We start from the raw sequence: 19983 nt of genomic DNA, 5'->3' as shown, positions 1-19983 counted from the left end.
GAGCACAGGGAACTATATACAATTGCTTGTGATGGAACACGATGGAGGATAATGTGAGAAAAAGAATGTATGTATGTATATATATATATATATATATATGTGTGTATGTATGGGTGACTGGGTCACTTTGTGTACAGTAGAAAATTGACCAACTATAATGGAAAAAAATCAAAATCATTAAAAAACAAAAACAAAGGAGGAAGCAGTCAGAGGCTAAGGTACGCCAACAAGACAGCTTAGCTAGTATGGGGCAAAAACAAGAGTTCAACCTAGGATTTCTGATTCTGAAACGCTTCCCACTGCAGTACCTATACAGTCATGCCAATGCACAGAGATACAGCCAGAGGGGGAAATCAAGGCTCCAAAGTTTCCGCTGAGAATCTGCAGAGAAGCCGCATGCGTTAACACGACACCTGCACTCCCACAGAAAACCTTCTCACGTACTGGAAGTCTACGGCACCCAACCGTGCTTGCTGCTCCAATAGCAGTCAAGCTCCCCTGGGCTCACGGTGTCTCCCTCCAGTCAGTGCAGGGAATTCAAAGACGTCTTCATTTGTCCAGCCACTCAACCCAGAACTGAAGGCCTAGGCCTCTCCTCCCCAAGCCGCTCCTCCCGTTAGCAAGTTGCCCTGATACCATCTGTCACCCCAGTGTCCCAGGCACTCCTTTAACATCTTTCTTCTCCCAACTCTGGCTCCACTGACCTGAAGGAAATCTTTCCCAATTAATCTCATTTGTTAACCTCAACCCAGTAATAACGATGTCCAGTCCCTATTTAATTTCCCCGCAAATTTTTCTTCCGTATCTCACGCAGCTTCCTGCTCCTGGGACACAAACTATTTTCCAATGTCACTGGGCACGTCCAAGGAGAAACAAATGCAGAACATGGATTTCTGTAGGAACTTTGTTCTGGACTCTCTTCAAAAGGTCATTATCATTTAAAAAGAATTTAAAAAAAAAAAACAGAAAAAGAGGAAAAGGTTAGGAGAAATTAATACAGATGTTGAAAGAATAAAGAGACACAAGCACATGTAATGCATAGACCTTAACGAGGCTGTTGTTTGCAAAAAGCTACAAAAGACCCTTGGGGACAACTGGAGAATTTGGATATGTCCCAGATTTAACACTGACAGTATGGAATTAGTATTATTTTCTAGTATATGGTAATGATAGAGTAGTCACAGAGGAGAATGTCCCTATTTCTAGGAGGTGCCTGTTGAAGTGCTTACAAGGGAAGTGTCACAGTGGCTCAAATTTCCTTCGAATGATTCAGCAATGCCACACCTCCTCCCTGAAATGTCTACAGACACAATGAAAATGCACACAGCAAAACATGAGTAACTGTTGAATCAAAGCTGAAGGTATTTGGATGTACACTGTATTATTCAGTAAGCTTTTCTGCACGTTTGAAATTTTCAAAATGCAAAGTTTGGCTTAAAAGGAGGGGGGGGGGTAAAATCAATTGGGCAGTCCCCACTTGTTTTTAGGTTTCTAGCATTTTTTGTTAGAGCAGAAATAAGAAACTTCCCACTGGTCTGCAAGGGGCTAATAGCTTAATCTGAGAATGGGCTACTGCTCTAGCCAGGCTGTATGTAAGTGAGGAGGATACACAAAATTACAACTCTTTTTCCTCTAAAAATGTATTTTATATCACAATACTTTACACATAAGACCATGTATTTTTCCTTTGTTACCAAAAAGGAAACTGTATGGTTATATGGCTCAAATCTGTCCTTAAACCATGGAGTTTACAGGCTCCATTAGAATGTCTATCTTATTCCGAGGTAAACAAACACAAGTTTCATAAAACCTGTGAGTTATTTACACACACCTTACACAATCTCATAGATGTTCTTCTCCTTTCTGTTAATTCTGAGACAGACAATCTTTTATTGCTAAAAGGCCCAACCACTCTCAGAGGTCCAGCTCTCAGGCAAATCATGCAGAAAGGAGTCTAACAGGCATAAAGCAAATGTATAATGAATGACTAATGCCAACACTTTTTTTGTGTGTGCTGGAATACAGGTCACAGAGAACACTGTTTAAAAAATGTTTTAAAGACCTATGCTTCTTCAGAATTCAGTTTTATGACTGAAAATGCATTCGTTTCATTAACATGACCACTTTGCACTATTAAACTTAAAATTCCCCATTCCAGACCCATAAAATGTGAGCTGGGGAAACTAAGTTTGCCACAAAATCCCTACACTTAACAAAGGTAAGAAAAAGCCAACAGTGTATCAGAACTTAAAATCTCAAAAAAAATTTTTCCATGGATAATGGTTTGCTTCAGTTACGATACAAAAAGATAGTTATTTTCTTCCTACACACAAGTTCTTAGAGAATGTGCCCTTTCCCCACTCAGCGAAAGGCAACAGTCTTGCGAACACATAACTGGGTCCTTCCCACAACCACTGACGGGCAGTACCGACGGGCTTCATAACTTGAGACCGTTGGATCCCCTCACCTAGCAAGTCGGAATCTGGAGTATGATAACCAAGGTTATTAGCTCTGGGGAAACCACAACCAACCACTGTGCACTGATTCAGAAAGCAGAGAAAACCATCTGGCAAAAGAAACAGAAACAAGAATATGAGCAACTCCAGAAAAAGAAATAGAGAATAAACACCTAAAAACACTCAGTTCCCTGGAAGCTTAGCTGTACTTCCTGGACTTGAGGTCTATGATATCTGGTACTAGGATAACAGTTCTCAAAACAATTTTTTTAGGAAAGGTAAATATAGACCTCTATGTAGGTACAGAACTTCCAAAGGAAATAAACGAGTTAAATGAGCATACTAAATATCACAAATATGGTTAGAGCATACCAAAGTCTAGGATTCAATTACTAACAAATCAATAGATTCTATTTTCTTCCACAAAATAGAATATTAACTTTATACAAGGGAAGAGGATATAAATCACTCTGCTCCAAACATTTTTTTCTCAGTATGTATTTTCTTACTTTTCTCAGCAATAGAATAAAATATTTGAGGCCCCCGTTTGATATAACAGACACCCACAGGCTACTGTCCTCCAATACAAATTTAAATATAGTATGAATGCTCCACATTCTTTTAGGAAAAAGAAATGGGTGATGTCTTCCTTCATGCCTAAGAGAGGCAGGATGGCAGAGCAGGTAAGTACTTGAGCCCTGGAGCCAGACTCCTGCTTCTGCTTCGGAGCTTTGCCTTTGCCTAATCCTGTGACTCTGGGCAAGTCACTTCTTCTGCCTGTTTCAACCATACAAAATTGGGATTATAAGAACAGAACCAGTCTCATAGGATTGCTATGAAGAATAAATAATGCAACACATGCAAAAAACCTAAGAAAGAGTAAATGTTCATATTAATTTATTTTTATTATTATTCAGGGAAGGGGAGTATTTCACAAATCTGTGACGTATAAAGCTGAATTCCTTGAACAAGGCCATGCTTTAGCATGAAGGAAATGAAAAGCAGAGAAATGGATGATTCAAAAAACAGGGGAGATAAAGATAACTCCCCCCCCTTTTTTTTTGCTTTTTAGGGCCACACCTGCACCACATGGAGGTTCCCAGGCTAGGGGTCAAATCGGAGCTGCAGCTGCCGGCCTACACCATAGCCACAGCCTCAGCCACCGCAACTCCGGATCTGAGCTGCATCTGCGACCTACACCACAGATCATGGCAACACGGATCCTTAACCCACTGAGCAGGGCCCGCTATCAAACCTGCATCCTCATGGATTTCATTCGGATTCATTTCTGCTGCACCACAACGGGAACTCCAAGCCCACATTTTTCAAAACCCTATGATCTCTTGAGCAGGGCCTCTGCAACAATAAACTAGGTTATTCTTCCAGGAGGGACAGAGCTCGCCTTCTGATAAAATTTCATGAAAGCTTTCCCTCAACAACTTCTGACCCTAACAGGAAGCCCTTTTTCCTAAACACCCACTTAGATATAGCGAAGCACAGGATAAAAATCTTTAACAAATCTTTTTTAATTGTGAAGGATTTTAAAAAATAAGCCAAATTTGAACTCTGATCTCATAAAGCATGAATTTTCATTGGTTCATATGTAACCGCAAAAATTCATTCCTAATGGGGGTTTTTGGATGAAGCAATTACACAGTTAAGAAGGAGCTAGGGACACCACAAGGAAAAAAACCCAATTCTTGCATCATGAACACACAATGCATGATTTGCTCTCTACAAAACATGCAGTAAGACCAAATGTAAAAGAGCCGACTGAAAGGTCAAACAGCCCACGGACAGAAACAAGGAAGGGAAGGGAGAGCAGGTGGGAGACAGAGCAAGAGAAGACTTACAAATAATGTCAGCTATCTGGAAGCGCAAAGAACCCAAACATCCTAACGTGTATTTAAAAAACAAAATGATTAGGCAAAAAATTAAAGCTCAAAAAATGAAATAAAAACAAACTGTATTTCCTTCCCTATACATGTGGAAATGAAATAATTCTTGAACTCACATTCTACTTCATCATAGAGGCATATTCACAACAATCCTTCATTCAGTTAAGAAACAGCCAATCTTTACTTTCAAAAGACGATTCTAGGTTAGGCTTTTTAAAGTTCCTCCAGTGCTACACAAAAAGAAGATAATAAAACAGCTTGAGAGCTTACATTTCAGACACCCCTCCCACCCCTCTCCTCCTATATATCATTTATGCTGTGGAACACTTGCAATTTATAAGCTCTGAAGGGGAGCAGCAGCCTTCTGAGTTGTCATTTATATAAAGCACACACACACACACACACACACACACAAAATGTGCTCAGGCAAAGGTACAGCTAATGCATGACCAAATTAGGAGCAAGCGTACCTGAGCAGGAGACTTCTTCCTAAATTCCTTATTTCCCCCAACTTAGGCAAATATCCTTTTCCTAAATGGGAGGTTCGCTTTCTTAGGATGCTAAGTGTCCACAGTCATCTCACACCCGGATGAAGACACTTAAAGATGCCTTTTAGGGCATTCTCTTGTGGTGTGGCCAGGTAAAAATCCACCATTGTCACTGTAGCAGGGTGCTTCACTGCTGTGGTGGGGGTTCGATCCCTGGCCTGGGAACTTCCAGATGCAGTGGGCCCAGAGACTCCGCCGCCGCCCCCCCCACCCCCAAATTGTCTGATTCTTCTAAATTTAAAAAAAGAAAAGATGCTTTTTATGTCTCCATTTAACAGAGGCATAAGGGGCATTCCTATCATGGAGAACGCAAGATCAAGAGGATATGTCCTTTGTAAGACAAGAAAGACAACAAGTATAGATTTGCCCACTCCTTTCCACATCAACACAAAACAAAAAACAGAACAGAGTGGCTAGCACTTTAAGTGTAAAAAGAAAATGAAAATGTAAAGTTGATATCCTTGTGTTCCCAACTTTAAAAAAAAAAAAAATGTATTTAGTGATTACAAAATCTCTCCTTAGCTCGACAGCAAAAACGGCATCTCCTTCATTCCTTTTTCCTCCCCTTTCTAAGTCAATAATTTCAATGACAGCTCTAAACTCATAACCTTTTATTTACACTCTATTCCACTTTTCAAAAATAAAGTCTATGTGCTAATAAAATATGTAGCCAATCAACGGAATACTAAGAGTTATATATTATCATTAACAGGACATCATTTTGCATGTGTGCTAAGTGTCAACAGCAGAAGTAAAAATGACTTAAAGCCGATACTTGTAACAAGAAACGGGAGCTAATGAGAATTTAGCTTGCACTTGCTATGTGCCAGGCAGTGTTACACACTTTCCAAGCATCTTCTCATTTAATCCTGAGGAACCTCCACTAAATACTATTAACAAGCCCATTTTACAGATGAGGAAACAAGAGAAATTAAGAAATTTATGCTAGGGCAAATAGCTTTAAGCAATGACACCATGCTTTAGAATATAAGACTAAGTTTGGGACATTGATATACACTGCACACTGCAGTTTTCCATTCTCATATCAGCTCTGTGTAAAATGATGCATAATTTGACCTCAAAACAAGAGCCAAAGGATATTCAGAGTCAAAATCAACTCAATGAAATAGTCTTCGAAACCTCAAGCTCTAGTCAATAAGCCAAAAGTGTATAGAAAAAAAAAAGTTTTACAACACAGGTTAAAGTGTGATTGAAATCACTTGCATTTCTAAGTCCCAAACTTTATTTTTTTTTAATTTTTATTTTATTATTATTTATTTTATTTTATTTTGTCTTTTTGCCATTTCTAGGGCCGCTCCCTCGGCATATGGAGGTTCCCAGGCTAGGGGTCTAATCGGAGCTGTAGCCTCCCGCCTACGCTAGAGTCACAGCAACGCGGGATCCGAGCCGCATCTGCAACCTACACCACAGCTCACGGCAACGCCGGATCGTTAACCCACTGAGCAAGGGCAGGGATCAAATCCGCAACCTCATGGTTCCTAGTCGGATTCGTTAACCGCTGCGCCACGACGGGAACTCCTAAGTCCCAAACTTTAAGTATTAGTCCTTAAAATAAAGAAAAAGTGAATTAAACTTCTAAATCCCAACACACTAATTCACGACTTCACTTTTCAACTTACTTTTTCCAATTATAAAAACCTTTTAAATCTTATAATTTGTTTGACATTAAGTATATTTGCACTTTTTTCTTTTTTAACTTTATGGCTACACCTGTGGCATATGTAAGTTCCCTGGCCAAGGATCAAATCCAAGCCACAGCTGTGACCTACACCGCAGCTGCAGCAACGCAGATTCTTTAATCCACTGCACCAGGCTGGGCATCAAACCTGCACCTTGCGTCATCCGAATGACCCAAGCCTCTGCAGTCAGCCTCTTAACCCACTGTGCTGCAGCAGGAACTCCCACTTGCACTTTTTATATTGCACTGAGTTCCCCTCCTTGAACTTTTAAACTTCTCAATATATGTGTCTAGAAAGGATACATTCCACAGACTCTCATTTTTGGATAATGCTTTTTTAAACCATAAACCACACAACACTATTTTCCTCATAGAGTCTAAAGCCCCAAATCTGGCCATAAATCTATCCCCAGAAGTTTTCAAAATAAAAAAGTGGCAAATTAGAAACAAAACTTAGTTCAATATCATCATACTGCAGAATCCTAAAGCTTAAGTTTAAAACTTCCTCTTGGTCATAATCAATGCAACAAAACTTTTTTTCCTAAGAAAAAACATTACCATTTGTTCAAATATAAGAATGCATCCATCGGAGTTCCCATCGTGGCTCAGTGGTTAACGGATCCGACTAGGAACCATGAGGTTGCGGGTTTGATCCCTCGCCTGGCTCAGTGGGTTAAGGATCCGGCGTTGCCGTGAGCTGTGGTGTAGATCACAGGTGTGGCTCGGATCCCGCGTTGCTGTGGCTCTGGCGTAGGCCAGTGGCTACAGCTCCGATTCGACCCCCAGCCTGGGAACCTCCATATGCCAAGGGGCGGCCCTAGAAATGGCAAAAAGACAAAAAAAAAAAAAAGAATGCATCCACCAGTCCACTTTATGCATATGAAAACAAAGTTTTACATTGAAAAATTTGTATGTTTTCTATTAAACTACATCTTGCTAACAAGGAAAAAGGGATATCACACAGAAATCCTATTGAATTCATATTCTTTACAGTATGACTTCAACCTCCAAACCTACTGAGACTTAAATATCTCATCATTTCTAATAACTAAAATGTATGATCCATATTTATAGTAATTCACAAATAATTACAATTAAATAACTCGTAAAATTCAGTCACGTAAAGTCAGATGCTTTAGAAGGACATGCTCAAACTACTCTAAGGGAGTTAAGACAGGCTTTTCTCAATAAATGTGAGATTTTCTTAGACTAAGTTTATTAAAGCAATGTCACTCCATGTACACAATCACACCCACACACACACCCACACCCCCCACACTCCTGCTCCAGATTAACTCATATAGATAATGCCAACTAGGTCAAATCTTGCTTCCACAAACTCAATTATACTGCCTTCCAAAGCAAAGATTACGAAAATGAGCCAATAATAACACTTTCCAATTATTTCTCCATCAGTATAAATAATGAGAACCGCTAGCTGGTATCTGCAGTATATATGACTATGTCACTACATTCTGTGAAAGTAACTGTAATTGGGCATTTCCCTTAGCAACTGGCTATATTAAATAGTCTCACAAATATCTGATAATTTCTCCCACTTTATAACTTAATTGTAGAAAGTAGCCACAGAAAAGCTGATAAAATTAAAGTAATCTTAATAACCTATGACCTTTTACTCTTAAATATTTTAGGGAAATGAGGGTAGGCCTCTGGGTATTTTATGAGAAATAGCAGGCTAATAACAACTCAGCAAAGTGAAAAAAGCCAGGTCCCACTTGAATTCTACATAGTACCAAAAAATAACAAATTTGATGAAAGGAAACAAAATTAACTCCTCTTTGCTTTTAAAAAAAAAAAAAAGGAAATGATAAAAGTTACATTTCTCCTTTTTTTTTTAGGAGATAAGGGAGTATTTTCTGATTACAAAGCTACATGGCACAGAAGTGATACATTTCTGCTTAGAGTTTAAGACGAACGCTTCTTGAATAATATTAAATAATTTACATATTTTTCCATTTAGCTCTTTTCTTCGCTCTTAGATACTGTGGGGAGGACCCAAACGGCTTCCAAGGACGCCAGCCCCTGGGACACACAGCAGGCAAAAGTGATGGGGTGCCGTTTCCAGGATTTTATGACAAAAACAAAAGGCTCACATGGGAAGAACTAAAGTAGGCTGCTGGCCGAGAGCCAACATGAGGAACTGAGACCTTTGGCCCAAGAACCCTGAGGAAGTGCTGCCAAGAACCACGTGAGTGAAGTGGAGGCAGGGTCTCCCCTAGGACTTTTGGGTGAGACCGCAGCGCTGGTGGACATGTCGGGGTGCAGTTTGGTAGGATAAGAGGCCCTGAGCCAGAGGAACCGCTCGGATTCTTGATTACAAAACTTCTGAAATAAGGGTTTTGTTTGACGTCACTAAGTTTTGGGATAAACTGTGCGGCAGTGCTACGGCTTCAACTGTGTTCTCCTCCCAATTCCTATGTTGAAGTCCTAACCCCCAGCCCCGCAGAATGTGCCCTTATTTGGAGACATGCTCTTTACAGAGGTAATCGAGTTATTGGGGGGGAGGGGAGATGTTGTCTTTTTAGGGCCACCCCCACAGCATACCAAAGTTCCCAGGCTAGGGGTTGAAATGTAGCTGCTGGCCTACACCACAGCCACAGCAAGGCCAGATTCTTAACCCACCGGAAAGGCCAGGGATCGAACCTGTGTCCTCAGGGATACTAGTCAGGTTCATTTCCGCTAAGCCACAATGGGAACCACCAGAGGTAATCAAGTTAAACTGAGGTGATTAGGTTGCACCCTAATCCAGTATGGCTGGTACCTTTACAAAACGGGGAAATGTGAACAAAGAGACAGACACAGAGGGACGGCGACAAGAAGAGCCACGGAGGACAGACGGCCATGCACAGCCAAGTGGCCTGGGCAGATCCTCCTCACAGATCCCAGGAGCAACCAATCCTGCAGACACCTCAGCTTCCGACTTCGGACCTGCAGGCTCTGAGACAATAAATTTCTGTTGTCTAAGCCACTCAGTCTGTGGTAATCTGTTAGGGCCCCCTTGACAAATCAACACACGTAGCAACAGAGAACTAATACATACATTGAACTCAAAATAAGTTTTATTGGCAGTACCAAAATTAGCCTCGATGCAGGAGAGCAGATGGTCACAGCTTTACGACTTCATTCTGAAAAAATGTTCATATCAGAAAATCTTAGACCACAGAGCCACAGATTTTTTTTTTTAAGTAAGCTGGGACTCTTCCACTCATATAACCTAATAGGCGCATTTCGAAAATTGGTGCAGCTGCTGATGTGCCACGGACTGTTCTGAACAGACTAAACATGTTAATTCCTCACCAGAAATCTCTGAGCTACCACTATCAACTCCTCTTTGAAGATGAAGAAGCGGATGTCCCGGAGTTAAGGTCCTGCAGCTGGTAAGCAGACAGGATTCAGCGAATTGAGGTCCACAGAAAGTGACTTACCCAAAATCATGGTTAGAAGCTGAGATGGGACCAAATCGAATGGCTCTTTCTCCTACCTTCAAATCTTTTCTCAAAAGTTAAGTAGAAAGGCTTTTCTTTTACTTGCTAGAGTCAATCTCTGTAACACTTCCAACTATATATTGCCCTCCTCCTCTAACTACACAAACGGTTACTCACTTCCTTCCACTCCCTGCCTTTTAATTCCTACTGCTTTTCTTGCATCTATGTGCATCATTTTTACATACTGGAACACAAGATTTCACTACGGCACAGTTTGGAAATACAGCTTTAGCTTAACAATTGATCCAATTAAAATACAGATACACCGGGATGGAGTCGTTCTATTATTAGCTGCCCGCATTCTAACGGGAATAAGTCAGATCCTTTTCAGGGATAGGCTTTGAAACAGAGGGCAAGATGGCCAATGCCAGGTTTTAGGATGATCTTGTCCTAAGCTGCAGCTCGTCCAGGGAATCAGAGTCTTTTCAGGAATACTGGGGATTCGGTACCTAGGAGTAAGCCTCTCTCTAGGAGTCTGAATTACTCGGTATCAAGTGTGGGTGATGGTGGCCACCTTGCTTCCCAAAACAAAAAATGGAACCGTGACGAGAGCCAAGCCCAGAGAGTGAGGCAGATGTGCAGGAGAGGCTGAGAGAAAGCTGACCGCGTTTGGTTCCTGGGCTCTCCTGGCACAGCCCAGCTGCATTTCTGTCCCTTGGATCCTTAGGTGTGCCCGAGGCACACCCAAAAGTCTGATAACTTCCCCTTTCTGTTTAAGCTAATGTGCACTGAATCACATGCAATCAACAGAGAAAGAGGGTCAAAAAGGTGCCTGCTCTAACGCTAAGGAACATTATGCAAAGACTAGTAACCTCACGTAAAAAAAATTTTAAAAAAAACGAGGCAAACAGATCAGTCCACGTAGTACTACGACTACAAATAAAAGAACTGGTTGGCAGAAGCCAAGCTTTAAACAGCTACTAGGAAGATTTTCCAGATAGTGGTGGAATAGGAAAAAATTGCAATTTGAAAAGACTGTACCCTTTATCTTCCATGTGGGATTTTTTTTAGTTCTCCTAGTTAAAAATATCTCATCAGGAGTTCCCGTCGTGGCGCAGTGGTTAACGAATCCGACTAGGAACCATGAGGTTGAGGGTTCGGTCCCTGCCCTTGCTCAGTGGGTTAACGATCCGGCGTTGCCGTGAGCTGTGGTGTAGGTTGCAGACGCGGCTCGGATCCCGCGTTGCTGTGGCTCTGGCGTAGGCCGGTGGCTACAGCTCCGATTCAACCCCTAGCCTGGGAACCTCCATATGCCCGCGGGAGCGGCCCAAGAAATAGCAACAACAACAACAACAACAACAAAGACAAAAAAGACAAAAAAAAAATCTCATCAGCTATACACTTGTTAATGGGTATGATGTAAATTCTTACAACCACTTCGGAGATCAATTTGGAAATACCTAGAAAAGGTGCAGTTGCAGATTTCATACCGTCTAGAAATTTTACCACGAGGTGGCTATTATGGACCAAATTATGTCTCCCCAGAGTTCACGGTTGAAGCCTTGAGCCCTAATATGACTGTATCTGCAGTCAGGGTCTTTAGTAGGTAATTAAGGTTAAATGAGGTCATAACAGGGAGGCCCTAAAATGATAAGAAGAGGTAAAGAGCTATTTCTCTCTCTGTCTTCTCTCTCTCCTGTCTGTCTTGTGAGTCCATAGCTAGAAGGTGACCATCTACAGGTCAGGAACAGAGCTTGCACCAGAATCCAACCACAATGACACCCTGTCTTGGGCTTCCAGCCTCTAGAACAGTGAGAAAATAAATTTTTGTTGTGTACAAAAAATAAAATTAAAAAATAAACTTTTCAGTAACAGTACAGCAAAGTAAACCACTAAAACCAAGGCCCCCCAGGTACTGATAGTATTCTCAAATGCCTCGCAATGTAGTTCACATTCAAACTAGTCCCTCCAAGTAACTACAATATAATAAAAGTTCCAAAGAAAAGGCTTGCAACTAGATTTTTCCAGGGAAAAAGTATACAGATGTTTTAAAAACATGATTTTCACTCTATGTAGGTATTTACAATAAAAGTATAATGCTTTATGGCCAGAAGTGAAGTCAAATATAATTTATTCCAATCTCTCTCTCTCTCTCTTTTTTTTTTGGGGGGGGGGTGCAAAAAAGTAAAGACATCCGGGAAACAAGACTTGCCTGAGTGGACTCAGCCAACAGTGGTAAAGAAGCACCCAGCCCTTTCGAGTCACAGTCCAGTGCTCTTGCTGCACTGCAGTGATGTGGCAAAGACTACTCTGATTCTGCTCCTGGCTCCCTGTTCAGCAGATGAAACACGCCTAGAATTTACCTGATTCTGCGTTCTGGGCTGGCATGAACCTGCGTAGAAACAATAAGAGTAGCAGGCACTTTCTTCCTGAAGCAGATGTGGAGAAGTATTACACCTGTGATGAAAGAAAGAAAAAGAAAGTATAGTTTATTTTCAGAATGTCTTATCACGACGAGCTCTCTTCCTCCTGATGCCCTATGGCGTTATTGCTCGCCAGTGATTACTACTGAAACACCTGATGCATTTCATTTAAGACAGATAAAACTTGCTGTTCAAAATCCAAAGAATAGAGTCACTTAAAGCTGGTCTCTATGGATCAGCTCCTTCAGCTTCTTCATTTTACTGGTGAGAAAACCTAAGACCTGGAAAAGTTATGCAAAGAATCAGTGACAACACAGTTACTTAGTGGCTGAGCCAGGTCCTGAATCTAATTCTTCCCACTTCAGTCCAATATTCATGTGCACATCACGAATCACTCTGTCTCTTTCCGGAGGACCAAATGTGAGCAAAGAAAACAACAACAACAAAACAAAAACCTATGTTATTCCTCATTTTTGAATAAAGGGCTTTGGAACTGAATATCTGTCGACACGTGAAGATAAATGTGGTGAACCGAGCTGAACTGATATGTTCTAAATTAAAATTAAAAAACATTGCTTCCTCACTCAATGGTTATACCCCAAGCTTGAGTTATTTAGCACGCCTCCTAAAGGATATTTAAATGTTTCTTTTCTTTGCCATTCAATATTTCAATACAAAAACACTCGCATGTGAATGGTGAGTCTGGGTCCTGGGCTTTCTGATCTTTGTTCTCACCAAGTTCTACAATCTTAATCAATTACTTCGTAAATTCCAAAGCCCTTTATTCAAAAACGAGGAGCTTAGATTAATTCCTACGGGCCTTCTAAACTCTAAAAAGTTATGCCGGAGTTCCCGTCGTGGCGCAGTGGTTAACGAATCCAACTAGGAACCATGGGGTTCAGTCCCTGCCCTTGCTCAGGGGGTTAACGATCAGGCGTTGCTGTGAGCTGTGGTATAGGTTGCAGACGAGGCTCGGATCCCATATGCCGCGGGAGCGGCCCAAAGAAATAGCAAAAAGACAAAAAAATTAAAAATAAAAATAAAAAGTTATGCCTAAGGATAGCTTTATCTTTTCACAACGGTCCGCTGTTTTACTTGCTTTGGCCGTACACTCATTTGTGAATCTCCTTGATCACACTAGTGCAAGAGTTTAAACATCAGCAACAGTGCCCTCAAACACCCAGCTCGTCATCATCGAAGATCTTACTTAACAGTCGCCTAGGGTTGCTATTTCACTTAGTTGATAGGAACCCAGCTAAAAGGGGAAGAAAAAGCCGTTTTAAACATCTACTTCGGTGGTTTCTAAGAAAAATCCTTAATTATTTTCCCAAATTATTCACATAGTCATTCATCCAAGTTGTTACCCAGTGGCTTGCCAAACAGCAGACACAGGTTTCATCAGAAGACTTTACAACAAGATGCCTCTAGTGAAATACTGAGTGACGTCAGGGATTCAAGCAGGCAGCAGCGGTGACACGTCTCCTAAACCGTCATGCCAGAATGTGCCTTTACTGGGTTGTTGGTTTTTTTAAAATATATTAATTACCCCCTTACATCAAATGTGTTACATGTAACACGCTTTAAGTTGAAAAGCAAAATAATAGAATGAACACCCAGGTACTTGCCACCCAGTAAGTTGCTGGTAATGTTTTACTGATTTGCTCCTGGGTGTCCCGGCCCCGTGTCTCTCACCCCTTCAGTCCGGGAAGGGGTGTCCCACACTTTGTGTTAATCACGCCTCTGCTTTTTAGAAAGCGCATCCCATGCGTACATGTCCCTCAACAACGCTGTGCTTCGTTTTCTCATTCAACCTTTTTTTTGAAGATGATTCACGACGCTGCCTGTAGTTGCAGTTCACCCGTTTCAAGGCAGGATAATTCTACGTCGTGTGCATCACACCAGGACGTCTGATTTTCTCTCCAGAGTTTGCTTTTTTTCCCTCTCATGAACATTACTGTTATGAAAGTTCTCACACGTCTGTTCGACATGTGCCAAAGTTTCTCTTAAGTATTTGCCTCGGAGGAAAGGAATGCGCGTGTTTTCAACTTTTCACGAGGTTGGTAATTTCTATTTTCCCTGTGTTTTGAGCAGCGTATAAATCTCATCAGCACCAGGCAGTTCCCACTGATCCACACGCTCTCCAACATTCAGCAATGACACCTTCTTAATCTGAGGCGTGTAAAACCGAACTGTGGCCTTAACTTGCATTTCCTTGTTGATTAATGATACTGAGCGTTTTCTTCAGGGTTACTGGCTAAGTTACGGTTCCTCTTTTACGAAATGCCTATTTATTTATTTATTTTATTTTGCTTTTTAGGCCCGCACCCGAGGCATATGGAGCTTCCCAGGCTAGGGGTCGAATTGGAGCTGTAGCCGCCGGCCTACACCACAATCATAGCAAGGCGGGATCTGAGCCATATCTGCAACCTACACCACAGCTCAAGGCAACACAGGATCCTTAACTCGCTGAGCAAGGCCAGGGATCGAACCTGCATCCACATGGATCCTAGTTGGGTTTGTTAACCACTGAATCAGGAAGGGAACTCCTGAAATGCCTATTTATTTCTACTGCCCACTTCCTCCTCAGTTTTTGCCCTTTATTTGTGTGTTTTGGGGTTTTTTTGACCCACCCATGGCATGTGGAAGTTCCTGGGCCAGGGATCAAACCTGTGCTCAGAAATGACCCAAGCAGAGTTCCCATCGTGGCGCAGTGGAAACGAATCCAACTAAGAACCATCAGGCTGAGGGTACAATCCCTGGCTTCGCTCAGTGGGTTGAGGATCCAGTGTTGCCGTGAGCTGTGGTGTAGGTCGTAGACACAGCTCAGATCTGGTGTTGCTGCGGCTGTGGTGTAGGCTGGCAACTACAGCTCCGGTTAGACCCCGAGCCTGGGAACTTCCATATGCTGAGGGTGCAGCCCTAGAAAAGACAAAAAAAAAAAAAAAGAAAGAAAGAAATGACCCAGGCCACTGCACTGACAATGCCAGATACTTAACTCACTGAGCCACATGGGAACTCCTGTCCTTTATTATTTCATAGCAATTATGTACGTATTTTGGATGCTGATTATTTGGTTTTGCCCTTTTTGAATTACTGGGTACAGGTAAGCTCTGAGATAAAGAAGTAGAAACAGCAGGAGACTAGACAGAACTGGAAATAGTAAGCTAGAGTATCAATGCTTTTCTCAACACATTTTTCTATTTTTTTCTTCTTTTTATGGCCAACCAGCAGCATATGGAAGCTCTAAGGTCAGGGATCAAATCGGAGCTGCAGCTGCCAGCCTACACCACAACCAGAGCAATGCCAGATCCGATCCACATCTGTGACCTACGCCACAGCTTGCAGCAATGCCGGATCCATAACCCACCAAGTGAGGCCAGGGATCAAACCCACACGCTCACGGGTACTAGTCAGGTTCTTAACCCACTGAGCCACAGTGGGAACGCCACATTTTTGTACGTTGATGTAGTCTACAGATGTCTTCAAGTATCAGATGTCTAAAATGGTGGGTAATCTTTTTTAATAGCTTTTATTTTTATTTATTTTTGCTTTCTAGGGCCACACCCATGGAATAAGGATGTTCCCAGGCTAGGGCGTGGAACTGGAGCTGCAGCTGCCAGCCTACACCACAGCTCACAGCAACACCAGATCCTTAACCCACTGAGCGAGGCCAGGGATGGAACCTGCATCCTCATGGATGCTAGGTGGATTCATTTCCACTGTGCCACAACCGGAACTGTCTGTTTTATAACATTTCGATATAAATTCAGCCAAGGGCAAATGCTTTGATGTGATTTCAGTGCATTCTAATTACAATATGCAATCTAATTCAGGTATCCACTTTACACACAGCACAATTTAAATCACATTTTAGGCAGAGTTCTCATGTTGATCTGGACATTTTAAGTGTTTTTATTTCATGCTTTGGTTACCTCCAATTTAGAACAAGTTAGTTACACTGTAAAGGGTTGAGTTTAAATGTATATGCACATACGTAAAAAAAAAATTCAATTTTGGAAGTTCCCTGTGGCACAGCAAGTTAAAAATCCAGTGTTGCCACAGCTGTGGCAGGGGCCACAACTGCGAGGCAAGCCACAACAGGGAGTTCCTGCTGTGGCGCAGTGGAAACCAATCCAACTAGTATCCATGAGGACGCAGGTTCGATCCCTGGCCTCACTCAGTGAGTTAAGGACCCAGCGTTGCCGTGAGCTGTGGTGTAGGGTCGCAGATGCGGCTCTGACACCATGCTGCTGTGGCTCTGGTGTAGGCCGGCAGCTGCAGCTCTGATTTGACCCCTAGCCTGGCAACTTTTTAGGGTGGGTGTGGCCCTAAAAAAGCAAAAACAAAAAAAACAAAACTAAATTACATTAACTAGAACACCAGAGACCTATATACCAGACACAGCTAGACAAGTAGCTGTACCTCCTTGGCCTTTAAGTTGGTTTTCTCATACCTAATGTGAAAATTGTGCTGGTAAATTCCAAGGACCTTTGAATCATCATCTTTGGCTTGAAGATCAATGAGAAAAAATTTTCTCCAGATAGCCCCAAATGAGTTTTGGGAATCTCTTCCCAGGTGTGAAATAAACTGGACAGAGTAGCAAAAAGCTAAGTATCCGAAAAAAATTTTTAACAAGCAGGGCCAGAGCCCTCCTAAGGCCTCCCAGGACTCCTGGCAGATCACCTGACGATGGGCAGCAGCATACCGGAAAACAAGCAAAAGCCACATACGATCCCAATCGCTCTGCCGGGCTGCCCTTGCGTCCTACATAGCGACCCGCAGGGAACTGCCGGAACCACATCCCCCACATGCCTGCATCTGAACTGCGCTTGAACTTCCCGAAGCCACATCAGGTCTCACTCTTCCATTCTGATACTAGACGTTATGCCTCTACTATTCAAGGACATTGCTTCAGTAAGTCCGACTTCTCTTTCTTACATCATCAATTTCTTAATTTCCTGTTCCTAATCCAGTAAAGCAAAACTCTCTCTCTCTCTCTCCAGTCACCAGAAAACAAACATCAGCAGCAAACCTCTGGACCCGACATACCCCTCTAGGTTATGGCCAATTTCTTTGATTCTCTTTCTAGTGAAAGGTCAGGAAAGAGTTGTCCTTAACTCTCTCTGGCTTCAAGTATCTTTGGGTATTTTTTTTTCCCTTTCAGGGCTGCACATGGAACCTATGGCAGTTGCCAGGCTAGGGGTCGAATCAGAGTTACGGCTGCTGGCCTACACCACAGCCGCAGCCAATCCCAGCCACATCTGTGACCTACCCCCCAGCTTGCGGCAATGCCTGCCCCCTAACTCACCGAGCGAGGCCAGGGACTGGACCCACATCCTCATGAAGACCAGTCAGATTCTCGACCTGCTGAGCCACAACAGGAACTCCTTAATTCACCCTGAACACACTCGAAGACTCTTCTTCCCAACACACCACTGAAACTCTGAAGTCGCCAGTTACATGTACATGGTAAGATGCAAAAGCCAGGCACATGTCCTCTCTCCCGACCCATCTACAGCAACCGGCGTGACGCATCAAGCCCTGGCACATTTCTTCACCTGCTGGCCTCCGAAGCCTCTCCTAGTTTCTCCTGGTGGCGTCCCACCTCAAGGGCCAGGCCTCACCTCCTTCGCTTATTTCTCCTTTTCTCCAGGATCACGGACGTTCAAGTTCCTACTCTCTCTCTCAGCCGTCCGCAAATACCACCGGCTCTATCCACCCAACATACCCAGAATCTGAGCACTTCTCCTCACCTACATAGAGACTTAGTGTAGTAGTAGCTCTCATTTCTCAGATTTTTTCCATAGTTTAGTAACTGGCCGCCCAACTTCTACCCCTGCCCTGTGTCCTTTTTCGTCAAAGCAGCCAGGGTGATCCCGATCATCTTCACGCAGATCAGACAACGCAACATCTGTGGCCCCAACGTCCCGATAGCTTCTCATCTCAGAGTAAACGCCAAAACTCTTCAAAACAGCAAAAAAGAACCTACACAATTTAGCCCCCATTACCTCTGACCTCCTTTCCGACCGACCCCTTGCCACTCCTGACACAGGCTTGGCATCCTCCTGCCGCAGGGCCTTTACCCTGGCTGTTCTCTCTACCTCAGTGCTGTTCCCAGAGATAATTACCTCTACATGCCTCACTCCCTGGCTACTTTCAGATCTTTGCTCAAATGTCTCCTGGGTTAACGCTTTCCTATTCATTTAAAACTAACAATTCCGCTCTCCGCACCCACACACCTCCCTCCTGGGTTAACTCTTTCCTATTCATTTATTTAAAACTAACAATTCCGGAGTTCCCGTCGTGGTGCAGTGGTTAACGAATCCGACTAGGAACCATGAGGTTGCGGGTTCGGTCCCTACCCTTGCTCAGTGGGTTAACGATCCGGCGTTGTCGTGAGCTGTGGTGTAGGCTGCAGACGCGGCTTGGATCCCACGTTGCTGTGGCTCTGGCGTAGGCCGGTGGCTACAGCTCCTATTCAACCCCTAGCCTGGGAACCTCCATATGCCGCGGGAGCGGCCCAAGAAATAGCAACAACAACAACAACAAAGACAAAAAACAAAAACAAAAACAAAAACAAAAAACTAACAATTCCGCTCTCTGCACCCACACACTTCCCTCCTGGGTTAACTCTTTCCTATTCATTTATTTAAAACTAACAACTCCGCTCTCCGCACCCACACACTTCCCTGATGTATTCTCTGCCACTGTCACTAACGTTCATTTCACTCCTGTGGCTGCGTGTGTATATCCCCCCACAAACAGCAAGTGCATGAGGGCAAGAGCTTTGTTCTGTTTGGTGCTCCATCTTTAATGCCTGGGAAGGGGTCTGGCACATAGTAGGGATTCAGTTAACATTTTCTGAATGAAGAAATGCATAATTACCCTCTTAGGCTAACCACGACAATCTTGCTGAGATTATAAAACAGAACACTCTAAATGATCAGGGGGCAACAGCTAGATTCTGAGGTAAAGGAATTAGTCTAATGTTTCTTCCACAGAGAAGGGATAACAATAACTCAAGGACTTCAGGAGATGCTGTATCTGTTACTTCCATAAACTTTAACCAATACAGTAGAGTCCCCCTTCCCCCCCCGCCCCCAAACAAGGCTGTAGACTCTGGCTGTCCACAGGGGGACATTTATTTCCCACTCGCTGCCATCATATTCAACAATGGTTAGTCTGCAGAGCCACAACACCAACACATAGGAAAATATTATAAAAATGTTCCTTCCAAACTTGTTCCAGACAAAGAACTGAGCTCTTTATAAATAAGGAAATTCTAAAAATAAAGGACAGATATTTTTAAGTGTGTTAAGTATTTTGTTTGGAAATAATTTCAAACTTAACAGAACAGTTGCAAATATAAGAATACAAAAAGCACCCTTATACTCGTCATAAAATGTTAATGCTACCTTCTTTGCAGTGACATTTGTGCCCATAAATTTCTTGCATTTTCTTTCCCTCCACTTAGACATACACACTTGAGCTGGCTTTTTCCCCCCCAAACCAA

The 19983-nt window shown here is 42.7% G+C and overlaps 1 protein-coding gene across 5 annotated transcripts in view; it reads right to left on the bottom strand.

Moving 5' to 3' along the window:
• WDFY3 (WD repeat and FYVE domain containing 3) overlaps positions 1 to 12524 on the bottom strand; it is a 242334-nt gene extending 229810 nt beyond the window's left edge. For all 5 annotated transcript variants that reach the window (XM_047798488.1, XM_047798492.1, XM_047798490.1 and 2 more), the window contains exon 1: positions 12411 to 12524. The gene's annotated coding sequence lies outside the window, so the exon portion shown is untranslated. The remainder of the gene's footprint in view (positions 1 to 12410) is intronic.
• Between the last annotated feature and the right edge of the window lie 7459 nt (positions 12525 to 19983).

This window comes from Phacochoerus africanus, chromosome 10 (genome assembly GCF_016906955.1).
Source record: "Phacochoerus africanus isolate WHEZ1 chromosome 10, ROS_Pafr_v1, whole genome shotgun sequence".
NCBI classification, from domain to species: domain Eukaryota; kingdom Metazoa; phylum Chordata; class Mammalia; order Artiodactyla; family Suidae; genus Phacochoerus; species Phacochoerus africanus.
This window is presented reverse-complemented; position numbering and strand designations above follow the sequence as displayed.